At 38.9% G+C, this 25,850-nt stretch overlaps 1 long non-coding RNA gene across 27 annotated transcripts in view; it reads right to left on the minus strand.

The window, feature by feature from the left end:
• LOC126913330 (uncharacterized) overlaps positions 1–25,850 on the minus strand; it is a 275,232-nt gene that overhangs the window by 236,951 nt on the left and 12,431 nt on the right. For 6 of the 27 annotated variants that reach the window (XR_007708395.1, XR_007708378.1, XR_007708394.1 and 3 more), the window contains exon 1: positions 6,687–7,117. The exons of 6 other annotated variants lie outside the window; for them this stretch is intronic. This is a non-coding gene — a long non-coding RNA (uncharacterized LOC126913330). Of the gene's footprint in view, positions 1–540; positions 1,264–3,317; positions 3,417–6,686; positions 7,118–25,850 lie in introns of those variants that run through there. 15 more of the 27 variants (XR_007708380.1, XR_007708376.1, XR_007708377.1 and 12 more) reach the window with 13 other exon arrangements.

A 25,850-nucleotide genomic window follows, 5' to 3' on the forward strand; every position in this document is an offset into this window, starting at 1 on the left:
GGCCAAACAGCGCCCACCCCTGAGGTTTTGGCTCCAGAAAGTGACTAACTCCCCTTATGCAAATAAACAGACATCTATCTGTTCTTGCATCTATACCTCAAAAAATAATAAAATAAAAAAATAAAAATAAAAAATAAATCTGTAAGCAGCACAACTTAAAAGCTCCTGTGAAATACAGCATGAAGCTGTAAAAAGCAACATACTATTCCACTGCTTGCAGTAATTTCAACTGCAAACTTTAGAAGCCCAGCTGTGTTATAATAAACAAACCAGCTGTAATCTGCAATACCAAAACCATACAAGTCTGATCTGACTGTGCAGACAGTAGGCAGGCACACATTTCGTCTTAATGCATATTAAAAATTCTTGGCACCCCAACGCAAACAATCTCCAATGAAAAAAATATCAGTATGAGCAATCCTGCAGGTCTTGTTTGACATTCCCTTCTTTGCCCCATGATCAGTCTTCCCTGCTTTTTGTGCTGAAATGGACACAGTTATTTATGTAGGTTTGAGACAAGGAGGAAAACAGAACTCTCACCAACAGTATTTTTAAGTAGTCTTAAAGAAGTTCAGGACAAACACTGTAGCAACTCCCACTGATAGACAATAGTCATGTGCATCTGCAGCTATACACATGCTTTTGTATGTCTTTGATGACTTCTAAGGAAAAATCACGTCAAAATTTGATGGTAGCAACATGTTCAGCATTAGAATTTGAGCTGTCATTTTAATGAATGAAATGGCCAGGCTGCCAAAAATTCCATAGTTCTAATTTCCTAAGAGACAAACAAACACAGCTAATTAAAAATATACTGCCAAGTAGATTTGAAATAAAATTTAAAACATATTTATGTGTTATATAAATTATAAATATCTATAGGACTTTTTAAAAAGTCTTGTGCTTCTGAAACTGACTCCTTCCTACTAGTCTGGGGATAGAGCTTCTCTGTAAAAGAATATAACAAACATTCCTATCCTGGAACTTCTTTCCCCTCCAACATCAAATCATAAGCATTTAAAATGTATAACACACATAAATACAGCTACGGTGAAAAACTTGGCAACTTTTAACCAAGATACATTTTTCTTGCCACTTCTTCAAAACTCCATCCACTAGAATATAAGCTATTTCTTCTACAATAGGCAAGTCACCATAGTCACAAAGAACATTTAAAGAGGAGAAAATGACATAATATTGCAAGAATAGTTTCATGTTGTCAAGAGTGTAGATTTAGCTCAAAAATAGAACACTAACTTGACTAGTCAAAGATGCTTCATAAATAAAACACTTCCCTAACAAACACGTAAATTGCAACACCCAGAAAGTCCCAGAACTCCCAGGAAATCTCTTGCTAACGCCACACCATGACTAAGCTTTCTAAAAATGGTCTCAGAAGAATGAAGGTCAAAAGGAACAGAAAAAAAAAAAGACAAAAATATATATGTGTTTTGCCTTTCCTCTTCGATCAGTGTAACTACACACTGATCCTCAGCAGATGCATACCCCGTCCCTTATGTTTCACTCTATCAGGACAGGTTATAGCTACATCACTTTCTCATGACCTTCCAATATCCTATCCTGCTTGTAATCCTTGCACTACATGACCTCAGGAAATCTCCATTCAATTCACCCAAACACATTGACTCTCTCCCCCCTCTTCTGCATTTTTCCTGGTTCTTCTACCATGAAAGCAATGTTTTTCCATGACCCAGCAGTTGGATTTAGAGGACATCAGTTTAAATCTAGCAGTGTTTATAAGAACACATAATGATCTTTATACACTCAAAACCAACCTTTTGTAGCCTATTAACCTTCTCCCAAAATTCTAAAATGGGCTTCTCCTCCATGAGACCAAGATGATAAAACACAGCCAAGTCATGCTATTGATATTATAAGCCAAGAACATGACAAGAATATTTAAAAAAATAAAAATGCAATGACATTTTCAAAATGCTTTAATGTTTATTTTTATCTGTTTAGTGGCCAAATTTCCCAGGGAAGTCTAATCCTGAAGTGACACGAAGTATACAAAATCATGGGAAGCTTGCTTTCTTTCTGATGACACTGGGGGTTGTCTGAAAATTCCTGGCATTTGAAGAGCCTTATTTTGAGGATTTCTCTAAAACGACTGAAGGCAGTCATAGGAGAAAGAATAGTCTTGAGGTGAAATCTGTGCAGTACATCATGGGAGACCTGAGATCATTTTCACGATTTAGCAGACAATCCATTTCTATGGATTGTCTGTCTCTACAATCTGTAGACTGAGGAAAAATGATATGTCATCCACATCTCTTCACGTTTTGGAACCTGTGATTTTTTTTTATTATAATTATTTTATTTTTCACCACAGTATGTCAAGTACAAATAACACAATCTCAGTGGAGACCTCCAGGACTTAGTGAAATACACATACACATCTCTGTCTCTCAGCACCCTCCAAAAAGGTACTATGAACAATTAACTGCTTCAGTAAACGTGAAAGCATTTTACCATGCTAATCATTTAATGAATTAGATTAGAGAAACTTCTTTATGTCCTCTTAGGATCATCAAAGCTGGAATTCTTTCCTGCAAGTCGCATTCCCAGCATTTCACACTTCTTAATTCTTTCAGAATTTTGCAAATATGCAGTATTCTGGCTGAAATTGTGGATGTTTGCTTCAGGATGATTAAATTATTAGATACTGAGTTTATGATATCTGTAATACTTCACTCAGATAAGGCCTCTGAAAAACACACTAATTCTCTGATGCTCAAGAGAGGATTGCAATAATTCAACAGATATTTTGTTGTGGATTCAGTCTGCACTGGCCATGCACAGTCCTCACACAGAGCACTTACATTTTAGATGAATTAGAGCACAGGCCAGAATAATGTGTGTCAAGATGTAAGTTTTACTGTATTTCCCACACTTGCAGACAGTTACCACTGGGGGGTAGGGACAAGCAAACCAAAGGCAACTAAATTTTCATAATACGCTGCTCAAATCCTGCCAATCCTAAAGCCAACAAGACTTCGTATCCTTTCTTCCTCCTGGGTTTAAACCTATTTCCCTGTTTTTTAACAATCTTCTCTAGGATGAGATTAAGTGTGCTAAATTTCAGGAATGCCAAGATTTCTCTTTCAGCTGGATATTGTGGGTGCAGGGGTGGAGATGGTGATATAGTGTCAAAATTCAAATTTATAGCAGAGCTGTGGTCCAACTTCAGTTACTGAGTGATTACTGCCATTCCTTTAGTAACCCACTTTCCTCCTCATGCTATACCATTAGCATTCTGGAATATTAATTAGTGGCTTTGAGGTCTTTTCCAGTACCTCAACTATGTCAGGATTCTTCAAAATAAGAGAAGAAACATGACCTTTGTAAGATCCTAGGTCTGGCTGCAGAAATAGATCTGTTTGATGCAACCACATCTGGGGAAAAAAAAAAAAAAAAAAAGTATATTATTTGTACTTAAAATGTCTAAATTGTTACCAAAAAGTTCAACAAAATGTATATGTATCCCTTGGGGAAGGCAGTTAGAGAGGTGTCCTCCCTTGTAAAGAGACCATAACGCTCTCCACTTCAGTGTGTGATGTTCAGGACAGGCCTCACATGAAGTAAGCACAGAAAAGCACAAACTCAAATACTCCGCTCTGAGAATACACTCCTAAGAATATCCTTGAGGCAGACAGACACACAATGCTGCAGCACGCTAAGGGAGGGATGGAAGATGGAAGACCTCTGCAAATGATCTCCTGTGCTGGTACCAAGCTCCTGTGCCTGCTCTGTGCTCATGCACACTGGAAGAGCAATTCCTATGGCTGCTTCAACACTCTGGGCCTCAGGAGGCTCACACCTTTTCAAGGGTAGTGCATTTTTCTTCCTAAATGAAAGGCTTGGTATGCTCGTGAGAAATTCACAAAGATGCCTGTCAAAGCAGTTACCAATGGTGTGCTGTCACCCTGTGACTTTGTCACATCTTCAGAAACTGGAATTACACTAAGCCAGTTTCTAGCAGCTGCTGCCTCCCACAAATTTATTAGCTGCAGATATGATGTCTCCAATAGCTCTGCTATTTATGCAAAAATCTAAGTTCTGCCTTTGGAACCTCTGCCAGAGGTTGCTTACCATCCAGTGCCAGACTGGCATCAGACTTCTGACCTATTATTTCTGATACACATGGAAGACTGGTGGTCTGTTTTATTCCTTTCTTTTTTTTTTTTCTTTCTCTCTCTTTCCTTCCTTCCTTCTTTTTTCTTCTTCCTTTCTTTTTTCATTCTTTTTTTCTCTCTTCCCTCCACCCTTTTATTTATTTATTTGTTTGTTTGTTTGTTTATTAATGTGACTGGAAGTTTACCTTCTAAATAAACTGGAAGAATGGAACTACAGAAGCAAGGTCTTATTTGCTGCTGTGTGGGAGCGCTACTTGCTACCACAGTAACATACAGATTTTAGGATAACAAATCAATGAGCTGTGGTGTGATAAACAACCACGTGTGATAGGATAAAAAGATTAAGGATAAATTCTGACTTTGTACTTTCTGATCATTACTGTATAAACACTGTAAAAAAAAAATCAGTTGACCTCAAGAAGTGCCTTAAGCAACAAGGGACAATACTCTGAAACATTGCCAGTTAGTTCATTAAAAGAAACTACTGATCTGAAAAGATAGCTTATCTGTCATGTTCTGAATTATAGGAATGGCCTGTCACCATCTCCCACTGTTTTCCAGTTGTTTGCTTAATGGATTCAGGGGCAGTAAGAACGTTGTACCCTACAATATACTGAGCTGGAGCTAACTCCATCTAGTCTGGTTTTTTTTTCTTCTTCTCCCCCTTCTGGCTTCTTATCTACCACACTTACACCTGTGTTCTATGATAAACTGTATGTTGCTAATGTTCCCTTTGATCTTGCATTCAGCCCGAGGGCTTAAGGTGAAATCAAAGCTGAGATATGCAATATGGACTTACAAGATATAGATATGTTATATAGATATTATTTACCAATTTTTGAGTAATTTAAGAAACAAAACAGAACTGTATTTTTTCTTCCCCCCCTTTAATTAAAACAATTTAACAGATCATTCTCTATAAACTGGAAGAAGAAATTCAACCATGACACTAAAAATCTATATGCTCGCTTTAAATCTGAAGTAACCTTTTCAGATGAATAATAAACGGAACTTATGATTCTTAAAAATATTTATATTATACATATATATATAATATATATATATATATATGTGCATGTCTTCCTCACTTTCTGGAAGCAAACTTTGTCCTGCCTGCAATTATTTAAACAATTTCCCAGCAGACAGCCAAAATACACATGGATATTTAAAAAAAAAAAAAATCCAAAGGAAATTTTTACTCATAACCATTCTATTCAGTCACCCACAGTTTATCTGATTTAATTTGGTGAGATCTGAAAGTGATTTCACTCTTTAGTGTAATCCCAGCTGTAGAGTTACATCCTAGATAGTATTCCAACAGGCTTAATCACTTTGACTTTATGACAATTATGTAGAGCAGTCTGTTTTGTTGTAACACTATAAAGCTTAATTCTCTTTGGCAGAAATTCATGGAAATACTGGTAAAATTAAGTATACATTCCAGCATGAACATCATAAGAGATCAGTATACACTTAATATTCTGCAAAACTAACAAAAAAAAAATACTAACTTGGTTTAAAAAATAATCACAATCTGGGTCAAATTACTAATTCTAGTAAATTTGACACCTGTATAACAAGAAATGGCTGGAAATATGTACATTGACTTTAAGAATAAAAAGAAAGAACCATTTCTCAGCAGGAAGCTACAGAAGAGAGATTTGTGACTTAATCTATATTTAAAAAAAAAAAAAAACACAGCTGAAATCACCTCCAGGTGAAAGGGTAAGTCTGCATCTGGCTGAGCATGAAAGGAATAAGAGACCTGAGCTCTTCTACCTACTACTGAACACTTGCATAGCAGTGATAAAACTGTCCTGGGGTTATCTCACAGCAAACTCCCCTCAATTCAGTAAAACTTGTACAGACGTGCTTTATTTTTAGCATAGACTGTTTCACTCGTGTATATCCTTATCAGACTGAAACAGCTTTCCGTGCTTTGCTGACACTCTTAACAGGGACCAGAATATTTTAAACTACATGACTTATACTGCTGATACACACTAAGAGTTTACAAACTCCCCCCAACCCCCTATATCTTACTTTTAAAAAATCTGTTAGAAAAGAAGGGATTCATTGATGAATAACCAGCCTGCATCAAGAGCTTGGAAGGAACTGCTTTCTTAACCACTGATTTGACTCAAATTCTGGCACAAGGATACACCATCATATTTTTCAACCACACTTTTTTTTTTTCTCCTGAAGTATTTGAAATAAAAATTGTCCTGAGCACACAGACAACTGAAACACAGGTTATAAAGGACCAGGATGACCCAACTAAAGAATCATTTTGGATTATGTTAAGGCATTAAGCATAAATGCAAGGCATACCTAATAATTGTAAGGAAGCTCCCTTGAGGGGCAAGAATAAACATTTATCTACTTATGGAATGGGATCATGCATCAGGAGGCTGAAAAGACCTGGAGGAAGACTGAGGTTCTCTTTACAATATTCAGCATAATCAACAGAATTATTTATTACGGAACAGATCCACAAAGAGGGTTTAACATTACTGTCATAACACCTACCTTTCCACCACCTCAGGTAATTTATAGCTGTGAACAAGGCAATTCAGCTCCTGTTTCAAGGCATTGCAGAGTTAGGCAACTCAAAAAGGAGTTCCACAAAAGCAGCACATCATTTAGAAAGCCTTTAAACTAACAAGGAAATGCTTCACGAAGCTACAACCCTTCTCTAGGACAGAGGCATTTTTCTTTAAGAGAGAAGTGTGATTCACAGTTTTCCGAGATTTTTCCTGGAATTCAAAGATTTTTTCTTGGTATTAGTATGTATGTATGCTAATGGTTCCTCGCAAACCACATCTAGAAGAGGCCACAGAGTAGTATGGAAGATCTTTGTTTCAACTCTGTAAAACTATGTCCAATTGAATGTTTGCACTTAGGGTGTCCAAATTTGGCTTTCTTACAGAACGCGTTGCATAAATCGCAAAGTCACAATGATTCTCACAGTCCTGAATGAATTGGCCTGTTTTTAGGGAGAGCAGCTGTAAACTGAACACACTCACAACAACAGGGCAGTGGAAAAGATGGGGTACGATGATACCATTTTTACAGTCATTTTTTTAAAGCAGAACCATACCTAAAGCCTATGAGATTTGACAAAACCAAGGTGGTTGGTAACTTGTCTGAATCTTTGGAAGGGAAAGTCACTGTAAATTAAACATTCTTCAGTAAGTGCACTTTTCGGCAAAGACACTTTTAACCTTCTTCTAAGCAAAGAGTTACTATCAATTACTATTCACAGCAGGCTGATTTTGTATCAGGAACAAGGATGTAGCTCTCAGTTACAATCAGGATCAGACAGTCTCTCTCATCAGTACATCAGACATAATTTTAAAATATGTAACCTTCAGATACCCGATTACACATCTCTTACTAATAACCCTCTCAAATTAAGACCTTAAAGATGATGGCTAGACAGGACATGGAATTACATTGAGAAACAGTCAAAGACTTTCACTCCTACTTTTGCATAGCCTGTGCAACTTCTGCTGTGCTTGATGAATCACCCCACTACAAGTCTGGAAGCTTGCAGGAAAAAAAAAAATCACTAAACAAGCTAAAGACTGAAACTGTTTTATCTTTAAGAGACACTGTGCATAACTAGCTTGAGTGGCTAGAGTAATTATGTCCTGCCACTCAGCTACACATTTCCTGAAGCACTTCCTTCTATCGCATTCAACAGAATTTGGCAGGGATCAAAATCAGGTCACCTCTAGCTATGCCAAGTCTAGCCAGCTTGAGCAAAGAGTGACAAATGAATGAAGGAACTCAGGGAAATCACTTATGCCTCTCCTTATTCAGAAAAACAAATATCATCTTGACTATCACAATTTCTTCACAAACTGAGTACAATGATTCAGTAAATGACAGGCAGAATGAACCTTTGGAGTATGTGTCAGCACACCGGTGAGAAAGATCATGGGGACGCCTGAACTCATATGCTTTGATGGCAGCTTTCCTTCAGTACTTTATCCTTATTGTCTCTGCTAATATCAGCATCTACAAACAGTACCTTTATGGGGAGCTGTATTTGGCCAGCACTCTGTGATACGGGAATGCCTGAAAATATACCTATGTCACAACTTGGCAAAGTACCATTGCATGGGAAAGGGAATGGACTTCGTTCTCTGGGTTACTTATGTTTGATACCTCTCTCAAACTCGAAACTGAGGTTTGATTTAAGATAGTTCTGAGCTATGCCAAGTGCTACCAAGTCAGCCTTGGTGAGCTGGCAAGAAATACCTAAGAGGATCCAGCTCTAATCCCACAGAAAACACCGTGACTATATCATTCAATTGTAGAGGTTAATCCATATGTCTGTGTTCCTCTCCCCACCGTCTGCAAGTTATTGTGTCCTCTTTGTAGCCTGAAAACTGAGTAAATAACCTTTAGAAATAGATTTGAGTCAGACTACTCACAATATGAGTAACTCTTGCTGGAAATTCTTTTGGGACTTTCATTATCCCAATTACGTTAAGGCCCTGTAACTAGACATTATTTAGTGCAGGTATTTTCAGTTTCCGGGGACTTGCATATTGCAAAACAAAAGGGATACAATTCGCTGCTGTTTAAGGCGTTGTATTTGAAGCAGAAAAAATTGTGCTGCAATCCTTTGGCATGGCAATCAGTTGTCCCAGAGTCCTTATCTTGTCCCATCTTTTTAAGAAGCTGTTCTTACACATTCTCCTATGGTCATTTCATGAATCAGGAAAGATGAATTTAGAGTAAATAATTCTTTTTTGTATGGGAGCACCGAAAGGATAAGTAACTGGTAGTTTACATTGAGGACAAAGAAAAAGTAAATGGGATGATACAATTCTATATGAGATTAAAAGCACCCCATGACATGAAATTACTCCCACATATAATGTATATATCCCACAACATTGTTTGCAAGTTCATGTAAGGCTCTATATCTAGAAATGGTATGTTTGGTATGTATGTTTCTGTCTATATACAAAAACAATATGAGAAAGTTATGGGAGAAATACAAATTAATACAGATTATTTGAGCAAATTTGCCAACACCAAACTTGGAGGAGTTGTGGACTCAGATGAGGGTGGAAAGGCCTTGCAAAGAGATCTGGACAGTTTGGAGAGCTGGGCAATCACCAACCACATGGAGTTTAAAAAGAGCATGTGCCGGATCCTGCACCTGGGACGGGGCAACCCTGGCTATACGTACAGACTGGGCGACGAGACGCTGGAGAGTAGCCCCACAGAGAGGGATCTGGGGGTTGTGGTTGACAGCAAGTTGAATATGAGCCAGCAGCATGCCCTGGCAGCCAGGAGGGCCAACCGTATCCTGGGGTGCATCAAGCACGGCATCGCTAGTTGGTCAAGGGAAGTGATTTCCTGCTCTACTCTGCGCTGGTGCGGCCTCACCTCGAGTACTGTGTGCAGTTCTGGGCAGCACAGTACAAAAAGGACATTAAACTGTTGGAGAGTGTCCAGAGGAGGGCGACGAAGATGGTGAAGGGCCTAGAGGGGAAGACATATGAGGAGCGGCTGAGGTCACTGGGCCTGTTCAGCCTGGAGAAGAGGAGGCTGAGGGGGGACCTCATCGCAGTCTACAACTTCCTCGCGAGGGGGAGTGGAGAGGCAGGTGACCTATTCTCCATAAACACCAGTGATAGGACCTGCAGGAACGGTGTCAAGCTGAGGCAGGGGAGGTTTAGGCTGGACATCAGGAAGAGGTTCTTCACCAAGAGGGTGGTCGCATACTGGAACAGGCTCCCCAGTGAACTAGTCACTGCACCAAGCCTGTCTGAATGTAAGAAGCAACTGGACTGTGCACTTAGTCACATGGTCTAAACTTTTGGGCAGACCTGTGCGGTGCCAGCAGTTGGACTTGATGATCCTTATGGGTCCCTTCCAACTCAGGATATTCTATGATTCTATGATTATTATTCTGTTTAAAAACCATGAGCTTTTTCATAGGTTCCCTAAAATACATTAAAGTACTGGAAATTGTACTGGTTTCTGGCAGTTATCTAACAGGGAGGAATGACCCTAGAGGTGAAATACTGCAAAACTGATGGTTTTTTTCAAGATACCTTCACTGTTGTCTTGACTGGAGGTTACTTTTGATATTTTTGTGTGTTTATTTGAAGAGATAACAAGATCAGGGAATAAAAGATGATACACGTAAATAGTTATTCATATTCGGATTCCCCTGCTCACCTGTTTACACAAAATAGAAAAATATGGCAGCATCTCAGATACCAGCCTAGTTTGAAAAGGGTAAATATTTGAAAGGTGACTGTCAATTCAACTTAGTCTTGCATTGTTCAGATTGCAATAATATCCAGGTAGATGCAATCCACAAACCCTCTATGAACTTTCGTGTCAGAAGGCATTACCAGTTCTAACTGGTAAAGGCTAAAAGCTCTAACGCTCTTGCCAGTGTCCTAATGATGTTTTCTTCCCCACTTTTTTCCTTGATGATGTATTGGAAAAAAGATCTCATCATATCTAATCACAATGTAGATTGGTTTAGATACTGAACAGGTTTTGAATTTAAATGGAATCAAAACAATTTGTTTTCATTTCAACAGGGCAATTGATGCACCTTTTGCCAAGCAGGTTAATATTTCCTTGAAGTTTTCAAGCAGTAACAAATGTTTTGTGCTTTGGTGCATGAATTTAAAAGGAGACAGGGTTTCATCTTATTCTTACTGTACAGTGTTTTATATCTATTTTCAGGCACTTGATTCCCTCCAACACACAAAACACGACAGGGTAAGACTCAATAGGGAATTCAATTAACTGTGAGGATAGGACAAATTTGTGCTGGTGACTTTGTTTCATGAGCCAAGATCTAACAAAGCGTATTAGAAATGAGTCATTAGAAGTGAGCAGTTTAGCTTCTATCTCTGACTCATTCCCAAAGAAGCTGGCTGCATTTATATGCCAAAGCGCCCTTTGAGAAAATAATGTATTTTTTGATTTATATTGTTTCTCTACGTAAGTATTGGGCAACAGTTTAATCTCAAAAATATAGTTTTCCAGAATTTAGTTTATTAATAAAATATTAATAGGTGAAAATATGCAATTCAGAAAGCTGTCCACCACAACACTTAACGAGAAACAGGAACGTAAGGTTATTAAGTACTCACATGGTTTGAGCAATACCACTTCTCTTAAGCTGTATGTGAATTATGGTTGTTGGAAGCAGCTGTTTATTGAAATACACTGTTTGGTAACCTTAGTAATACTCTATTTATTTATTTAATGCCCCATAGGTCAACTCCTAAGGCTTGTGAACCTGAGGGCAGTTTCTTAAACAGTAATAGAAAACAATAAAGAAAAAATTTTCTATACTGCTGTGTATTGAATGGTGCTATATATGTCCGATAAAGACTTTCAGTTTCTCAAACTCTGTTAATCTGACAGGTTTCAGCAGCACTTAAAAAAAAACACAAAACAAAAACAAAACAAAAAGCCCTTGGAAACAAAGTTAATTATTCTGGTTGCCTAACTGATTGATCTAGGAAATTCTTGCCAAACTTTCATGGCTTACAGTCTCTTCCAAATTTTAAGAGTTCTTAATCTTTTTTAAATTACCCCATAAAGTGACAAAGCACCACATTATGCTGGATACCTCATCAACAGAAGTCTGTTTTGGGAACCACTAAATTTAAAACTGTTGCATGGCACTTTGCCCTTGACCTGTATCACTTGGAGAGCCAAGCATACACACGTGACTGAGAGGCCTGGCAGTAAAACACTGAGCAACATCTCAAAGAAAGCTGTCATGAGCCATGATCGTTAAAGGCAGGGCACCTGAAATTTCTGGCTCTTTTGAGACACCTCCTAAAGTGCTTGCACACTGATAATTCTAGAAGTTTTAGTATCTTTCACCCACATGTGGTGGGACATAAAAGTAACAGGTTTGTGATTCGGTCTGCTTTCCTGATCAGGGAATTGTTCTCTCCTTCGCTGCAGTCATTATCTGACTTCTGCTTTCTTTCAGGGCTTTGAAGTTTTCTTCTCTTTGTAGCAACAGATTCAGAACCCCCAAGATTTTGAAAAATGGCAGTGCAAGAGAGGCATTTCCATTTTACTTAGAAACAAACTCTGATGTTGCTTAATGACAGCCTGCAGAAGGGCTGCAGCCGCCGGTGCCAGCAGCACTGTTAGTTATTCTGCTGCCGGCTGAGGGCCTGGGGCCAGGAGGGCACAGTGATGGGGTGAGCAAGAGGTGCTCAGCCCCTCCCGTTCAAGGTGCAAACCCCTCCTGGCAGCTGATGGGATCCCTCCACTCAGGGCTTCTGAGGCAAGGAAGAAGAAACGGTACTGCCTGCCTGTCTTAGCACACTGACAGCAGACAAGCTGTGGTAGATGTCCACCATGACAGGAAAAGCCAGCTCAGTAATACCACCACACTACTTGCAGCCACACACCCTCTGCACAAACCCTGGGGCACAACCTGGGGCAGCAGCAAGAGCTGACTAGAACATTTCTCACAGGCTTCAGCTACTGGAGGCTGCTACAGAGGGGAGGTGAGGCCTATGTAGAAGACCAGCTTCCTACTCTGGCTTTTCCATCTGGAGAAGTTCCTCTACTATGCAGTGCTCTGGCAAGTTGTGAAAAACCAGAGGCATTTTTTTGCCTTCCCCAAGGGACCCTGCAGAAGCCCAAACATGCTGCCCGAGGTCTCCTGGAAAGGCAGTATCAAAAAACTGAAAGCTGTCTCATTTATCAAGGTTTCGATGAAACCTGTGACTTACAACCAAATTCCCTCCTAAGAATTGTCTTAAATTGGGCCAAAATAAATATCCTTAGTTCACATTTCCCAAGCGGAAATGCATAGCTCAGCAGACACATTCCAAACACAGTGCTCTCTTTCCAGGGCTGTGGACGTCTTCATCCCCTGTGGGACCTGACACTGCAAAGGTGAGCAGTCACTGTGTAATCTGTATCCAATTGGCAAGAAGGATCAACATTAAAACTGGGTGAAAAAGCCATGGCAAGAATGTGGAAGCAAGATTAAACTCTGGGGTTTAGAGGGAGATGGTACATGACCCAAACAAGTTAGATAGTAGTGACCAAACAAAGGCTGGGATCAGATCAGAGACTGAGGTTTGGATGAAATCTAGGACAACCTTGGACAAAAGAATGATGAGCGTCAGATTGGAATGAAGAAACTGGAAAGCAGAGACTAGGCCTGATTAAATAAGAGGGACCAGACAAGGAGTCAGGGTAGGGGAGAGACAGGATTGTAACAAATACAGGCAGGAGATGGGCAGCAGAGTTCAAGGTAGCAAAATCTGGACACGAAAGCAAACATCTTCCCAAGGATGCTGCTGTACAAGATGCCAACTGGAACCCCAGACCCTGAATTTCACCGTTTCTCTGATTTGTGAGCATACTCATCAACAAAAAGCCTGTATACAATGTTGTTATCTTACTGATAGCATATGACATTTCTGTATTTCCACTCTACAAAACCTACTTTCACCCATCCCCATCAGAAGAGGACTCCATCCACCTGTAGGAGAAATAAAAGCTCATGCCACATTCTCAAACACTGCCCCAAATGAGTGGCAACTTCTGATCTTATTGCTTACACATTTCAATGGGCTTTCTCTAATAACATCCTTGTTCCCTGTTACTAAGATGTTGTGAACACCAATGAGGCATTTCAGGACTACAGCTGTGGACAACAGAAAAAATCCATTATGAAAACAGCCACTTGGAAGACAGAACAGAAATTCAATATCATGCAGTAAAATTATGTGGGGCCATACATTCAACAACAAGGAATGAGCACAAAACATTCCTCTTGCAAAATGAGGGCCTCTTTGCTTTTTACAGCAAATGAGATAGTTTCTGAGGAAAACAGCCTATTTCCACAACTAAAAATAATGTACATATGCCCATGCGTAAGGAGACTGAACTTATGCCATTCCCTAATTATTTCAAATGTTGTACAGCCCTTTAACATCACATACCCTGCATATCTATAAGTGTTTAGACTTAGATGGACAAGTTATGCTTGTTTGTGAGCATAAAGAACACAAAGCTGAAATGTTAATCTTTCGAGGCCTTGAGGTAATATAACAAGTTGCAGTACCTTTACATTTTCCAGACAAAAGTTATGAACAAAAAAGAACAAATGCTCGAAAGTGTCAAGAAAATATACAATACCGAAAAGGTCATTCTTCTTAGCAGATGCTAAGAATGTGCTTATAATATTTGGAGGAACCAAGTGACCTCTATTTCGAAGAAAATATGTACCCTTTAACTGCAGGCGCTTAGGCTGGATGTTCAAGCAATCCGTGGTTTTAGCATGTCAATGATCTGCAGTGAGCTAGGAAAAAATAATCATGAACACAAGGATTTGTTTCCCAAAGAAAATTATTAGCTATTACTGAATAATAAATATATATATAAGCCAAGAGTTATTTTTAGCAGCAGACAGTTCATTCTAAGGAAGTGCAACCAGATGTGCGTCAAGAACAATAAATGGAACAGTGCTTTATGTGCACCATAAACGTGAAGCAAGGATTGTAGTCCGATGTGATAACAAGGGAACGACAAATGACTATACTTAGGGGTACCAGTAAATCCTGTACAGTTTCCTGTGTGTTAAACTTCAAGGTATACTAAGGTCATCAACTTCGAGAAGACAAAGTGAGTATTTTAGTCTTTTCAGTAGATGAAAAACCATCATCTATTATCTGCAGTCCTATCTGCAGTCCTTGCACCTGGTATAAATGTCACTTCTTCAATACAATGTTTTTAATGAAGAATGTTCTGCTAAAGTTGTTCAGCCAGAAGAGTATATGTAGTTTTCTATATAGATCTATAGCGTATAGTGTCCTACAATGTTGATATAACATTGTTTGTAAACTGATCTGCATTTTTTCTTTATAGTACATTTAAGCACTTCAGCTCTAAAACGTCACATTGAAACAGAAAGCTTTTGACCACATGGGAGTTAAATACATATATTTCACTACTCTTACAACAAAAGTGCAGCATGAATTTTTGTTTTAGGGACATTCCTACAAGGATTGTTACAACCATTTACAGATGAAAGAGTTGAGACATAAGAAGCTTTCCTGCAGGTCACCCAGGGAGGGATAGAGCTAATTCTGCATTCTGTGCTCGTTTCTAACAGCCCCATTAAAAAGAAATAGAATTAATTACATTCTTTATCAGTGTAAAACAGTAACTGTAAGCACCTGGGTAAGGGCTGGGCTGTCCCAGAGCTGCTGTGCTCCCACCTGCCAGCACCCATCTCACCAGTCCAGACCTCAGTCCTGTCTGATGCAAATCATGCATTTCTAGATGAATGATGATTGTGTAGTCTGAATTCCAAGATGACTTTCCAACTCTATAAAGCATTTAAAGACCTTAAAACCCTTTTCTGCTAGCCTTGAAATAATTCAGGCTTAATTCAGAGCAGAACGAGCAGCACTGGTTAGCTGGTGTGAAGATGCACCAAGGATGAAAGCCCCAGCAGACAAAGCAACAGAAGTTTTAAAAAGTAAGTAAAGCAAACCAGCTGAAGAAATCAAGAAGTTGCCTACAGCAGCCAGAAGCAAATTAGTCACCTAAGAACTGCTGCAGCTATTTCTCCTGCCCACCTAGAAAAGTTTTAGCTAACAAACAAGTACACTGGGAAAGAGTTTTGAAACTGTGAGTCACAGAAGTGCAGTTAGTGGCAACCTAATGACTGCAGAGAAGGCAGTTTGCAGGGAGCAGCTGAATACCCAGGTTCCCACAAGTCAAACATTTTGGCAGGAACTACCCAGAGGCTTATAAGAAGCCTACGGTATCTGAAATAGCTGGCTTTCCAATGTTAGGTGGCTTAATTTGCATGCTGAAAAGTTCATTGCAAAAACGTGTTAAAGTCATGGTTACTTATTCTTATAGCCAACATACCTATTTGTTGATAATAATTAGAAAATTGTAAAAATTTCACCTCTGTTACTGATGATGATGGTAGTAGCAGCAATAATGATCCCCTAGCCCCATTTTGTTACTCTCTTTTACAGATGTTCATGTTTTAACTTTGTGCTTTTGTTAGAGGAGAGAGTTTAGGGTGCATTTCCCCTTCTGCACCTCAGCCTCAAAAAAATAAAGGTAAAAGGAAGAGTGGAAAAAAGCTGGAATTGCTGATGGTTTCTGCGGTAAGATGGCGTTTGCATTTCTAGAAATTCCAATGTCACCTTAAAGAAGTGCAACTCTTCAGCCAAACCTTCCCTCAAAAGTGCACCAAAATAGATTGCATTAAAAAAAAAAAAAATCAAAGGCATCAACATTTGCTTTTCAAAGTACTGAAGAGGCCATCAACAAATGTGATGGGAGATGTGAGGAGAAGACCCCTGATTTCTGCAGATTTTTTTCTTAATGCAAAACAAACAAGAGACTTTTTATTATTTCAATAAACTTATGCAGGGATGGTTAGAAATATTCCTCTTTTTTTGTGGAAAAGGGGATTACCCCAAACAAAACATTTTTTTCAGGAATAAACTAACCCTCTATGGTTAGCAGTCACGATCTCCATCTGTGTCTTGACAATATATTTTATTTTTACATCTCAGCAATCCATTTATTACATTCTTCTGCTAAGATTTTTTTTTGAATGCTTTCATTCTAACTGTACTTGAGAACTGCTCTGTGGCATACATAAAACATGGTAACAAGACTTATAAACAAGGTGCCCTCACTCTGTTCTTATTGTATATCCTTTCCACTTCAAATCAAATCTGGATGAATTACACTTCCGAAAGTTCTTTCACATTCTACATCATATATCATTTTCCAAAGTACCATAAAGCAGTTCAGTCTCTGACAGTAGATTTCACCTACAAAACATGAATCTGCTTCTGAAGGCAGCTGTATGGGATTTCAGGAGCCTGAGTGTATTTGCTCATCTTGTAAATTTGCTGTCTTGGGTCATGACAGGTATCATCAGTCATTGGAGCAAAGATATATTTATTTGTGGTGATATAAAAGCAAATCTTTCATTTCACTTCTACAGATTCTCAAACCCAGTTTGGAAAGAAGCACCTTAAACAACTAAGAATCTACCCCAGAAGTGAAAATACTGACATCACTATGATTCCAAAGCTTTCAAAAGATAAGGAAGGTTTGATCCAAAGTGATCTTTAGGACAAATGAAGGACACGTCCCTAAAAATACAAAGGGTCAAGAAACATTAGCATCACCTTTTTTTATGTAGGGGATTTATGTGGACCTAAACCTGGCTCCAGTTCTACCCCAGTGAGAATTTTACACAGTGAGTGTAAACCTCATCAGTCCACTAACTTGCATTCCTAATTAAACTGCAAAATGCTGCTGGTGTGAGGGGATCGAGTGCACCCTCAGTAAGTTTGCAGATGACACCAAGTTAGGTGCGTGTGTCGATCTGCTCAAGGTTAGGAAGACTCTGCAGGAGGATCTGGATAGGCTGGACCAATGGGCTGAGGCCAACTGTATGAAGTTCAACAAGGCCAAGTGCCAGGTCCTGCACCTGGGCCATAACAACCCCAAGCAGAGCTACAGGCTGGGAGATGAGTGGTTAGAAAGCTGCCTGGCAGAGAAGGACCTGGTTGATAGTCGGCTGAATATGAGCCAGCAGTGTGCTCAGGTGGCCAAGAATGCCAACAGCATCCTGGCTTTTATCAGAAACAGTATGGCCAGCAGGACTAGGGAAGTAATTGTCCCCCTGTACTCGGCTCTGGTGAGGCCACACCTCGAGTACTGTGTTCAGTTTTGGGCCCCTCGCTACAAGAAGGACATGGAGGTGCTCGAGAGAGTCCAGAGAAGGGCAACAAAGCTGGTGAGGGGTCTGGTGAACAAGTCTTACGAGGAGCGGCTGAGGGAGCTGGGGTTGTTCAGCCTGGAGAAGAGGAGGCTCAGGGGAGACCTTATCACACTCTACAGATACCTTAAAGGAGGCTGTAGTGAGGTTGGGGTTGGTCTCTTCTCCCATGTGCCTGGTGACAGGATGAGGGGGAATGGGCTAAAGTTGCGCCAGGGGAGGTTTAGGTTGGATATTAGGAAGAATTTTCATTACCAAAAGGGTTGTTAGGCATTGGAATGGGCTGCCCAGGGAAGTGGTTGAGTCACCATCCCTGGAGGTCTTTAAGAGACGTTTAGATGTAGAGCTTAGTGATATGGTTTAGTGGAGGACTTGTTAGTGTTAGGTCAGAGGTTGGACTATGTGATCTTGGAGGTCTCTTCCAACCTAGATGATTCTGTGATCTTCTAAAGAAGCACAGCTATAAAAGCTGCATAAACTAATTTACAGAGAAGACCCAAAGTGTTAGCAAGTCTGCACGATGGCCTACAGCATCAGCTGTGACTTCTGCAGAGCAGGGAAGAGGCTTTCCGTGAGCAACTCCATCATTTCCTCAGTTCTGAAAACACTCAAGAGCCACCAGCCCCTAGGTATATATCAGCAAGAGTACCATGTTGCTTCACAACAGGGTTTGTACTGAATGATTTGCTTCCTTTTTTACCATTTACCACACACGCCTGTTTATCACCTGCTGAGAAAAACTAGATAATCAGGCAAGGTAATGATGCAGTATGGTTCTCTATAGCAGTATCAGTTCTTTGAGCACACCAGCTGTATAAAGAAGGGATTGGCAGAGAAGTTGACACCGATAAGCCTGTTCCAAGTTAGCAGATATGAGTTAAGCATCCGCAGAGACCTAGATGGATAGATTTATATGCACCATTCAGTCATCTACTCTGATGTAGCTGATATTGATTAACATGGTGAGCAAACTGAAAAAAAGTTTTCATCTTCCAAGAGTCGCTGTAAGATGCCTTTTTGGCACTCCCAAGATAATATCACAGCTCCTGAATATCATTTTGAATCTTAAATTCAGTCTCATTTAGAAGTATGAATCACAGAATGGCCAAGGTTGGAAAGGACCTCTGAAGATTATCTAGTCCAACCCCCTTGGAGAAAAGAACAAGCTATTTTTTTTCTTTTAACTTTTACATATTTTCCATGTAAAAATATAAACAAACATGATTTTATTTAAAAAGTCACTAATCCTTACCAAAACTCTGCTTGGAACTTTAATTGTGTTAACCTTAAAAAAGGTTGATCTATTTATGTTAACCTTAAAAAAGGTTGAATCACAGCTACTTTCAAATTTTGCATGATTCCTTTTCTCCTGATATCAACAACAAAGCAAAGAGCTTCTGAAGCAATCTTACACTTTATGCAAAATACCATTCCAGCTACCTAATCGAAGAAGCCATCTGCGTATTTTACCATAGAGCAAAGTGCTCCAATCATCTCCTCATATCAACAACCTTCTGGCTTGAAAGCCCAAGAATTTTTCTCAGACAGTTGAGGATTTGCTCAGACTTGTAAGTGAAAAACAAATGACACTTGTCCAGTGCTTCCCTGATGTAATCATGGTCGGATTTTTTACTTTCGCAATCTGGTTACATTTAGTATTATTCTTCCTATTTCCAAATTTAGGTTTATGGAACTGATCTATTTCCAATAAGATCATTCACTGAAGCCCCACCAAGAATCCTGCAGGCTGGAACTTCCAGTGCTGCTAGAACTACAGCCATCTTGTATATTATTCATTTCAAAAACCACAGCCTTTCATCATGTGCAAGAAGCTGGAAAAACATGTTGAAAAAGCATTCTGCAAATCAAGTTTACTGACAATTCATAATTTCTGTTGGCCAGAAAGGTTTTGTTTTTTTTTTTTTTTTTTTTTTGAGTCTTTTTTACATGCACTTATATTGTGGCAGGAATTTACTCTGTGGCTGCTGGATATGACAACTCTACAGCCTCTGGAGACATGCATAGTGTTGCACATAAGCCAGATGCACAGGTGTGGTAGTAGGAGATACAAGGCAAATCAAAAAGCTTTGTCACAAACTGAACTTAGCACATGGCTTTGACCACTTTATCTACCTTCTGCCAACAAATCCATTTTCTCTCAGACTACTTGTGACATTCCAGTCCTCTGAGCAGTTCTAAACAACCATTGTTTTCCAAACATCAGCATGCCACAAAAATGCTCTCTACTTTCCCCCTAAATACAAAATTTCTCTCAGAAAATAACCCTGGCCTGATGACCATGCTGAGCAACATTCAGTCTTGCAGTACTGGAGATATATGATGCCATTCTGTGACACAAAATCACGTTTTAAATTATGGAAAAAAGCTTCAGAAATTAATCAAGTCATTGAATGTTTAAAAAAATAGTATTTTTTTAAATAGAAGTTTTTTTGTTCTGTTTTATTTTTTAATTTAAATTGTTTATTGACCATGTTTTTGTTTGGGCTTGGACATCCATCTCCAGAATTTAGATACTGCAAGAAGGAACTTCTGCTTTTTGGTGTACCCCCCCTCCCTCATCCCGTTTTATTTTTTTATTTAGGGTTTTGTTTTCTGGGTTTTCATTTTGTTTGTTCTAATTTTTGGTTTTGTTGCTTTTGTGTTTGTTTTTTGTTGTTGGTGGTGGTTTTGTTTGTTTCAGTGAGGCACTAGTATTCATTCTTTTTAGAGAATTTAGTCCAAGAGTCCTTGATTTTTACTTAGAACATCCCTAATTAGCTCTCACAAGGTGTGCATTCCCATTCTGATTCAAGTTCTGGTTGCTCAAAAATGAGTTATTGCTTTCAGCAAAGAACAACTTTTTCTTTATTTTGATATTCTTCATTTTACAAAAAAAATCATTTTTTTTTTCTTTGTATAGCATCAGTATTCTTTATAACTTCTATTATCCTTTATTTCTATCCATACTGTCAGATTCCTTCAGACCGCTAATGATACAAAGACATCTAGCTGTAAAAGGCTTTGGTTTTCCAGTCTGAGAAGAAAACTGGGTTTTCTACTAGAGTTCAGTTTCATCAGAAAATGATGACAACTTCAACTGAAAACAAATTCTTCTAGGTTCCAATGGGGCTATTTTTCGTCCAGGAGTTGCAGCCCATTAGAAAACAAACCTAATGAACAAAAGTTTAAAAGACAAGCCTTTTCCACAATCTGAATTAGAGGATGTGGCAACTACTCGAGAGGTCTTGCCTACTGTATTATTTAAGCTTAATATCCTGTGGTTCTAAACCCAGTTCTTGCCTAACCCAGTCTTGTTGAAAACACTGCTGTCATCTAATTTATACTGTACATCTTCTCTGTATATGTAAGTGTATTTATCTAACTAGAGAATAAAATAGGTGAATAATCCATGACACCTCTTTTCTTCAGATCAGATATCAATCTGGGAATTCAGTGTAGAAAAGAGATGTCATAGTTACGAAATTCACATCTGCCAGTTTTCTTACACTTGTCATTGTAAAATTGCAGACTGTGGCACAAAGGAAAAAGAGCTGGGATAAGTAAATGTTTTAGAGCATGTTTAAAATGACAACATCATGAGAGAAAGATTAATGAACATGAGAAACGAACAAACATTTTGCCAAGCAGGTACCACACACACTTACGAAAAACAATTAGTGAAGGTCTAGCAAATACCTTTTAGGTAGGGGGAACCAAAGTGGGAGGGAACCCTTAGGTGATCAATTACTCTCTTTGTTTCAAATTGACAAAGGCATACCTGGGTTTGTGGTCCTGGATGGAACAATACCTCAACATCAAGAATTTGGCAACAATAAAACCCCTAGGCAAAACCACCTAGGGAATTATCGGACATTACGACAAGGCTCATATTTATTTCTCCCAAAGCATCAAGAATAAAAACAAGTTCAATAACAGCTCAGAGAGGTAACTTTATTTCAAAACATATCATCAACAGAAGCAAAAGTAGTAAAAAGGGCTATAATCTACAAGAAACATGCACAGATAGGAGAGTGCCCTTTAAAAATTGATACTTCAGCACAGCAGAGTGCAGAGGCAGTACAGTAGAAGAATATTATATGGTCCATAAAGATGAAAAGTAAAGGTAAAATACTCAAAAAATGTCGTAAGACAGACTGCATGGAAATTAGAGCTATAAGAAGGGAAAGAGGAAAAGGAGCCAGAAAGCATGTGCAAAAATGAAAATATACAGGAATTAAAACAAATGAGAAATTTTTGCTCACATTTCTTGCAAATGTCACCCTGAAAAATATCAAACTATACATCAAACAAATTCAAATACAAAGTCAAAATTAGAAAGAAACACTTCATACGGAGTGCTACCCACGAAACAGGCTGGTTTCTCTTTAATTGTTGCAGAATTAGCAACAAGACCTCCTTTTTTGGGGCTTAATCAAGTATGGACTTCAACTGACTTTAGAGAAGGTCCATAAAGCCTAATTTTGCAAGGAGTTGAGAAGCCATCCTCGCAATTAAAATCAGTAAGGGCTGGATGGGCCTAAACACTTCCTAGTAGAATCCTAAGGCTTTTCCACATAGAGAGTGAGTGGTTACCGGGGTGAAAGAGTTACCACACTGTAAATGAGTCAGACGTTTTAAATATTAAAAATAAGACAGATAGCCTAATAAAAATATTATTAAAGATAAGCCCTTATGTGATATGATATGAAAACAAACATGTATTTAAGAGCAGAATGCCCTCAAGATTTTTAAATAATCTCAATACAAAGTAATGGATTAGACCCTGAAGATTCTACTCCATTTGTCCTGAGGGAAAACTTGGAACAAATTTAATTAGAAAGTATTTCAACCCACTGGAGATTTTAAGGAATGAGATTAAATCCTGGCACTAGAGTGAAGTATTTTGAATAAGTTTTAATTTCAGAAGAAGAAGAGTCCAAAAAGAAGAAACAGATCACATTTTGTTAAAAGCTGCTTTGGTCTTCCATAATGGCAAGCAAAGCCATTTTCCCCTGAAGAGAAGGAGCCCTTCCCTCCAGATTCCCCCCTGAATCACCAGGAGTTGAAACCAGCAGGTGAGGACATAGCAAGTTATGTCCTCAGCAGATGAAAATAATTATGTCTTCATTAAGCCTGCAGTTGTTATCATATCTGTACGTTCCACTCATCAGGATATTTATCTTTGGTAGTAGAGGCACATACTCACCTGTACCTTGCAGATGAAACACTGAGGTACATGGAGACAAAGACAGTTGTTTGACACTATTTTGATATTTAAAAAAGCAAGCTAGCACGTAAACAGTATTGAAATCTGTCTCTAGATGACATACTCATATGGTTGTCAACATGGCAAGCATGCTTGCTTTTATGGCCTCATATATGAGAAAAAGGGAGAAGCAGGGGACAATAACTGACGGTGGTGAAAGGCAGACCTTCGCCTTTTATTTTCTGCAAGCAGGTGCTAAATGGAACATGTGGAGTGTGACTTGGTGACTCCAATGGTGGATTGTTAAACAAATAGTCAGGAGAGTATCCAAACCAAGGCATGAGTGCTTGCGCCTAAATATACAGACAGGGAAATCACACTTCAATGCACTTTTAAAATTATCTTAATATCGGTAAAAATTCTGGCAACTTCCCTGTGTTCTACAGCAAAACTACTTTAAAATTTCCAATAAAATTGCTTAGTTGGCTTTCAAAACTTTCACAGTCAACATTTTTTGAGCAGGGACCAGCAATGCACCCTTACAGTAAAGGCCAAAAACTTCCTTGGCTGCATTAGGAAAATCATCTCCAGCAGGTCAAAGGAGCTGGTCCTTCCCCTCTATTCAGCACTCCTCAGCAGAATATAAGAGGGATATGCACATACTGGAGTGAGTTCAGCTAAGGGCCATGAAGATCACTGAGAGGCTGGAGAATCTCTCAGAGTCTCTCTCACACAAGGAGAAGCTGAGAAAGCTGGGACCACTCAGTCTGGAAAAGAGCAGGCAAATCTCATAAGGTCCCTTCCAAATTCAACCATTCTGTGATTCCTCAATGAAAATAGTGGCAGGCAAGCAGCTGGTTCACTATGAACACTTAAATATCTCAGGCAGTTTCTTCACTGAAAATGATGATTATCCTACATAAAATTAATACCTAATTTCAAATCTACACCCCAAAACAGGGTAGCTAGCCAGAGTTTCTTTACTGAGAGTGGTAAGGCACTGGAACAGGCTCCTCAGGGAAGTGGTCACAGCACTGAGCCTGCCAAAGTTCAAGAAGCATTTGGACAATGCTCTTAGACATATGGTTTGATATTTAGGCAGTCCTGAATGGAGCCAGGAGTTGAACTCAATGATCCTTGTAGGTCCCTTCCAGCTCAGGATATTCTGTGATTCTAAGTTCAAAGCATCACTGTGTTTAGTGAAGAGGGCTGTTCCTGCAAATGGGAGCTGGGTAAAAGGAAAGTCTAGATAAAACCCAGTTATGAGAGATGTATGCATTTCTTCACTGCTAATACAATTTACGTTAGCTACTGATCTAAGTTGGAAAAGGGAAGACATACTGACAAATTTCACTTAAGGTACTGCTGTCAAACTATTCTAACACAATCCTACAGCCTGACCAGCTAACACCCTTTGTTCCCAAATGACCAGCCTATTAGATGCATCATTGTACTCATGAGAGGTTGCATAAGGACAAAGCTAATACTGGAGAAAACCTTTGGGTCATAACCTCAGTCAGTTCCACAGTGAGAGCATGCCAAGGATAAAAAAAAATGGAGAACATCAACAGAACTGAACAGAAAATGCATTTTTGTAAATATTTGTAGGCATCATGTAGAACTTAAGAATTATAATATCATTATATAATACTGTATAAGTGGGGTAGGAAATAGCTACTGAAGACAATCAAAATATTTAATAAAGGATATGTATAAATAGACATTTCATTAGCCTTTAGAAGCACTAAAGCTAACTCTTACTGCAGCAACTTTTATATGAACTACTTCCTATTAGCCATAACATTTTTACCCAAATATATCAAAGCTTAGGAGCTCTAGATAGCAAGGGCATTGAAAGAAAAATAAAAAGGAGACCTTAAGCGAAAAGTAGAGTTCTATATTTCAAGTCAAAGTTCATTCTGGCTGTTTAGTGATATACTTGTATATTTCTGACCAGCATGAATTTACTCAAGTCACTATCATCCTTATCTCAATTACTTTTGCTAGTTTCATCAGACCCCGTAATGCTTTCTATATTTTTAGAACTGTTATTTAAAGGCAAACTGACTTTGTCTAGACAATATTGCCTTTAACTGAAAGCTTCTGTTGAAATAACATTACCTGTTGGGGATGTACCCTTAAATTGGCCTTGTGTTCATACATTTGTCTTTGTGGCAGAAGTGAGATAAAGGAAACAACGATAAAAACAATTTATGTATCAATTAATTCCCAAGATGTTTAAATAGGACATTTTCTTACCTACTACACAGAGCTGAAACAAATGAGCTCAGTTCACCAAGAAGAGCTGCCAAGTGGAAAAAGGTCCCTGCAACTTTCTAAATCAGAAATCAAAGCTGCATGGCTTGTTTCAGTAGCTTGCAGAACTACTAGAATGCTGCAGACCGGCATGTTTGAAAGCATTTCTGTGGGTTGATTGTATTGATTTAATCTCAGATTTGATATGATTTGGGGGTTAAGAAGATTGGTGGCTCTGAGAAATCTCTGAGAAATAAATACAGTTAATACCACCAACTGAGCATGGTTTCATTTTCACAGGACTCACTGCTTTGATAGCATAAAAGCTCTGACATTTTCAATGCTGCTATTTGAGTGGCAGCTTGAAAAATGTGTACCTACTTCTTCAGGAATTCCAACACACCTGCACTCAGCCTAAACTGGACAG

Source organism: Cygnus atratus, chromosome 5, assembly GCF_013377495.2.
Source record: "Cygnus atratus isolate AKBS03 ecotype Queensland, Australia chromosome 5, CAtr_DNAZoo_HiC_assembly, whole genome shotgun sequence".
Taxonomy (NCBI): Eukaryota; Metazoa; Chordata; class Aves; order Anseriformes; family Anatidae; genus Cygnus; species Cygnus atratus.